Here is a 6,000-nt window from a genome sequence, read left to right as displayed (position 1 = left end):
TACTTTTGGGTGTTTTGAAATTCTACTCCATGATGGTTAAATCTTCATCCTTTAACTCCCTATGATTTCTCTGTCTTTTTTAAATAGTGTGTTAACCATATAGGGAGCTGTCCTTGTACCACGAACCTAGTGAAGTATCCTGTCCTTTTGAGGATTCTTCTTTTGGTTCCTAAAACACCTCTTCTTTCTCAAATACCTCCTCTTCTTCAAATATTTCCTCTTCTTGTTCTTGTTGTTGTTTATTTCCTCGAGGTATGTCTTCTTCTAATTTCTTCTCTTCCTCTTCATGCAAGTTCTCCTCTTCATCTACTTCTTGTTCTTCCTCTTTGTCACCAAACCCTCTTCCTATTGTTCAAGATCTTCTATTTTTGCATTTCCCTAACTAGGTATTTCAACTATCTCAGGTTCATTTTGACCAATGTCAGCCTTCTCTAACTCATCCTCGGTGAATGAAAGGGGAGAAACATTCTTAGGTGGAGATGGTGGCTTAGACGAAGGTGGTGTTTGGCACTTTAGGTGGAGAAGGTGGCTTGTCTTGCTGAGATAGAGTTTGTTCTTCAATTGGAGAAGGAGGAGGAGAGGGAAGGTCCTTTTCATGTTCTAAAGGAGTTGTAATTCTTTTCCTCTTCCTCCTTTGCAATGACTCATCTTCTTACGTTGTTGCCATTTCAATAGTTGTTTGGATCCTTTGACTGGGAGTGATAGATTTTGAAAATTCTTCAAACTTAGACATTTTTATTTTGCTAGGAATCTTTACCATAGTAGCCCTTTGCGTGAGTGGAGGGTTTTGAACTCTTATTAGGCTCTTTAGGAAAAGATGGATTCTTATTTTTAGAGCTTGCTTCTCCTTCTTTGGAAGGTTTAACTCTTATTTTAGGAAAATCTAACATTGTGTAGGGTTTTCCCACCCATTTTTTAGATCTTTGAATCATTTTCTTTTCTATTTTCTCCATATCTTCTGCTTCATCTACTGTGGAATTAACATTAAATATGGCTTGGTTTTATAATTTCATAGATTCACAAGATGGATGAAGTCTCTTTCTATCTTCTTTCAAGACTTTTGAGACCCAAATATGAGAATCTAGGTTTGCAAGCTTCAAGTCCAATATGCAAAGGTCTCTTTCTCTCACATCATATTCATCAACATAATTGGCCCAATGGTATTCTACTTTGGGCCCATGCCTAAAGTATGCCCCTATGATTGGGCTAATTTTTCCAATAGGATCAAATCTATCTCTAAGTATTGACAAGCTTTGCATAATGTAAGCTGCCATCTTTGTCTCCGTTGTCTTGGAAATTTTCATATCTAAGCAGCTATGAATGCCTATCTCAATGGGGAAAGTGAAACAAGATTTATGCTTTATTACTACGAGTTTAGGTGATTCTCCCACATGCCTACATGGCTCCAAATGAACTAGATCATCATAGAGATATCTGGGCAACTTCAAGGGAGCTTTGTTGCAACATACAATCCATATGTAGGTAACGGTTTTAAAGTGAATGTAATAGTTGCAAAACTTTTCAATCTTTGATGCAACATCAATTGAAAACCTCTTTTCAAAATCACCTTCCAAATGCTTGATTACTACAAAAGTGAAGGCATCATTCACAATGCAGTAATTAACTTTAGTCTTTACTAGGGCTAATTGAGGATACCACCTATAGATCCTCATCCTTCGATTTGTTAATGAGCATGTTGCAACCAAAACCGAGAATGCAGCTTGGACAACAAGTAGGTAGAAAAGGTAGGATGTCATATAGAACCCAAGATCACTTTTTATTGATATTAGCTTCTTGTAGAGGCAATTATTGATGATAGTCACCCAATCTATGTGTTACTTCCTTACGAGAATTGTCTTGATAAATAAGAGCATCAATGGCTGGAAGTCCCTAACATTAAGTAGACCAACAATCTTGCTCAAAAGAGTTACTTGATCTTTTGCATCTTCATGGCACATACTCCTATGGATCACTTTAGCTAACTTTGTCAACACCTTTCTTGGTTTATCCAACATGTTATTATTGATCTATTCTGTTGGATCAATGCTAACATACATAACATAAAACTCATTATATTTTGGCATCTCAAAGAATCTTTCTATTTTGTCAGGTGAATTATCCAACACAATTTCCCCCAAGAGCCCAAAGACTTTCCTATGATCAACATCACAGTTATTTGCACAGGCCATCACCAAATAAACAAGCTAGGTATTTGGACATCCCATTTGCCATTAGTCCTTGTCTTAAGAATATGTGGAATGATTAAAGAGAAAATTGATGCACAAATTGCTAAATGGAACAAGCATTACCTATACCTAGTTGAGAGGTTTCAAATCTATCAAAAGATTATTTCTTCATATACTCTTCGATTTGGCTATTATGTAGTTATCAAATCAATGCGATCTAAAAAAAATAGGTCTTTCCTCTGATCAAATGGAAAAGGGAAGCTTCCCTAATCACTGAATATGTCCTCCAATGAGATTGAGGAAGGCCATAAACTCATTGGAGGACATATTTAGTGATTAGGGAAGCTTGTAAGAAATTACCCTTTCTTTTCAAGACTAATTTTGTTTTAGACATGGTTAACACTGCCAAATGGATTGATGACACACAATTGCATAAAGTTACATCCAAAGTGGTATATTGCTCCATGTTACAGACCCATGTTGTGACTAGTCACCTCAATGATTGCTAGAATCTAAACCTCACTCCTCCTTAGTGGTCTAAAACTCTCAATCACCTATGGTCTAGTGTGTTGGAAAAAAAGATTTCTTGCTTTAAATGACAATTATTGTTAAAGAAACTTCCACTTCCTCTCTTAATACCAACATCTACCTAATATGTAGAGTACCTAAGACAGTTGAACACATTTTTTCCAATTGTTTTTTTGGCTAAGGAGGTTTGGGCCATTTTCTTATCTAGGTTGGAGTCTTGGGTTACTAACTTGAGTCTCTGTATGCTATAGATTTTGTTTGCTTATATTAAGGGTCTTGGAAAAGTTTATAATTTGTTCTAGCTTGTTTTATTTGTTGAGATTCTTTGGGTTTCATGCAAGTTTACGAGTGAGGAATGGTTTCAAGGCCATAAGAGAAAGCTTATTGAGTCTTCTAGAAGACTCATTTTCAATATGGTTTCAATACAAGTTATTATTACCCTTGATATTTCTAGGGAGAGTTTCCAACTCCTATTACCCTTGAAATCAAGTATGCCAGCTACTGGCCAGAATCAAAGAAAGGTAATGAAAAGTTTCTAAAAGACTATATTGAATTCCAAAAACAATAAAAGAAATACACAAACACTCTCATGGGGGACCTAGGATTCAATATTGAGAAAAGAGAGTCTACGAGTTGATGATGACTTCATGCTAGAGATTGTGAGGTCAGGTGAAGATATTTCCACCAATGAACCACCTTTAGGATGGAATGATAGAGGCACCTACAATGAAAGCTTTACCTAACTTGCTTACTCAATTTTTACTCTCTTTGACAATAATATCTTAGACAAATATATATACCTTTTTTATCGTAATAATGCTTCTTGACAGTTGGTATGCACCATTTTGCCAAGGAATATACAACACTGCTACAATGGAACTTTAATGCTTTGACTACAGTGTTATAGTGGAATTGCAATGTTCAAGGCTTGCAACAGGTTATCACTTTGCCAGTGGATATGCGACATCTAGGCAACTGTTTTTTGCTATGCACAAGTGACATTTCCAAAGAAATGTCAATGATTTTAACCTCCTCTATTAGTGATTGCAATGATGTTTTTTCCTCTCTTTCCATTGTGATGCATCTATGTTTAGAGACATTGTCTCTGGTTCTCTAGAATTGGTTATCCTCATGTCTAGTGTCTGATATTGTACCCTCTAAGTTGTTATTGGTAATATATCATCAATTAAAAAACAAATCTTGAGGAAAGACCTAGCCTTTTAGATGTAAAAAATAAAGGATTCAAAAGGCTTACTCTTAAATTTGCTAAACAAAATATCCTACAAATGTTAACTTTTCTAATTAAGACTCTTCTTTAAAATATCATTAGTTTAATGATGCATAAATAATTGTTGTTAAGGCCCATCAATTATGCAAGACTTTAACAATCCACTTAACAACGAATAAAATATCTTGTTTAAATAAATCTTTCAACCCTCATTCCTTATTTTCTCTAGGCTTTATACATGTCCAAAGAAATATCTTTTTTATTACCTTTGTCATCAAATGTACATAAATTTCTAACTAACATGTTCAATTGAATCAATAAGAAGAGATAACCAACAAACAAGAGATGTACAATATATAAGAGAACATCTTTTATTAACAAGAACTAACAAATTACCTTTCTATTTGAGAATTTTATTATTCACCTTATCCATAACCAATCTTCATATGTTCTTAAATAATGGGTTAAAGGCAAAGGGAATACGAGAACACCTAATTACTTCATATAGCCCCAAACACTTCTAACCCATACCAACCAATTAACAAACTCATAAAGTAACATACACCACTAGATTTATACAAAACAACATTAGATCTTAAAGCAATACAATAAATTTCCAACCTTCCATTTATAATAGCATTATCAACAAATTAGAGTTAAATCACAAATTCTTAAAAAAACCACCCCTTAACAAGAAGACTTAAAATACAATCTCTCAACAAGTAATGAGCAATCTCAATAGTAATAACAAATAGAGATGGAGTAAGAGATTAGTCTTGCTTCATTGACATTTGTATAAAGAAGGAACTAGACAATCTATCATCCATACAAACCATCTATAGAAGCATCCCAAACAAAACACTTACTATTCTACCAAAGCTTCACCAAAACCTAAGGCTTTCATAACCAAGGTGAATGACCATTCGATGAAGTCATAAGGTTTTTCAAAATTAATTTGAGCCATGATTACATTCTAATAGAGAAAAAATATCCAATTCAAACATTTCCAACCAGTTTTAAAAAGTTTCCAAAATATGACATTCACAAAACTTGTTTGAATGGGAGATATAAGTGTAAAAGAAATTAACCCTTCTAATTAGAGCCTTGCTTAATATTTTGTTGGAAACATTAAGCAAAGTAATGTGCCTTCAATTTTCCATTTGGGTGGAATCACCTTCTTTAGACAAAAAACTATGAGACCATTATCAATTTCACTTCTTAGGTGCTAACAACAACCACCCTCTTATAAAAATCAAACAAAAAATAACTAATTCAATTGATGTTAGCATTATAAAATTCTTTTCCATTTTTGATATGATATATAATGTATTTTATTTTGTATAAGAAAATTTCTCTATTTAGAACATCCTTTGTATCTAGCTTACACAATTTTTTTTAGAAACTCTCTCTAGCGTTAGAATCATTATGATCAATATCAACAAAGATAAAAAGCTCAACATAAAAAGATTCAAAGACCTCCAATTTCAACTCCATCCTCAATAAAATTACCCTCCTTGTCACTAAAATTGATCTCTACTCTTTTTTGGTTTGATCTTTCAAAAATACAAAGAGAAATACTAGGTCATTAATCCTCAAGATACAACCACATTAATTTAGATGCAAACTTAGCACTCCTGATTTAAAAAAAATTGATCGCAACTTCACTTTTGCTTAGCATTGATTTTTTATTTTGTTTTTTTGCAACTCAAAATCAAGGAGATTAAATGAAAGACAACTTTTGAATATTTTTGAAGCCTTCTAATTCTAACAACTCTATATGTAACCTCATCTTTACCAAAAGAAATCATAAATTTTGTAGAGACCCCTTTTGTTTTGTTCCAGCTATAGACATTTTAGCCTTTAAAGAATTTACCAGAATTCAAAAACCACATGTTATATAGGTATTAATGCAAGAAGGATTCTTTGAGTGAGAAATATTAAGTTCAAATAGCCCTTTAACGGTAAGAGGGGGTCAAGGAGGACTAGACATTGAGAAAAAATCCACTCCAATTAGCTGATCAAAGGGTTGCAAAGATCACTCCAGCCACATTCTTATTT

The sequence above is a fragment of the Cryptomeria japonica genome, chromosome 8, assembly GCF_030272615.1.
Source record: "Cryptomeria japonica chromosome 8, Sugi_1.0, whole genome shotgun sequence".
Classification (NCBI taxonomy): Eukaryota; Viridiplantae; Streptophyta; class Pinopsida; order Cupressales; family Cupressaceae; genus Cryptomeria; species Cryptomeria japonica.
Note: the sequence above shows the minus strand (reverse complement) of the source record.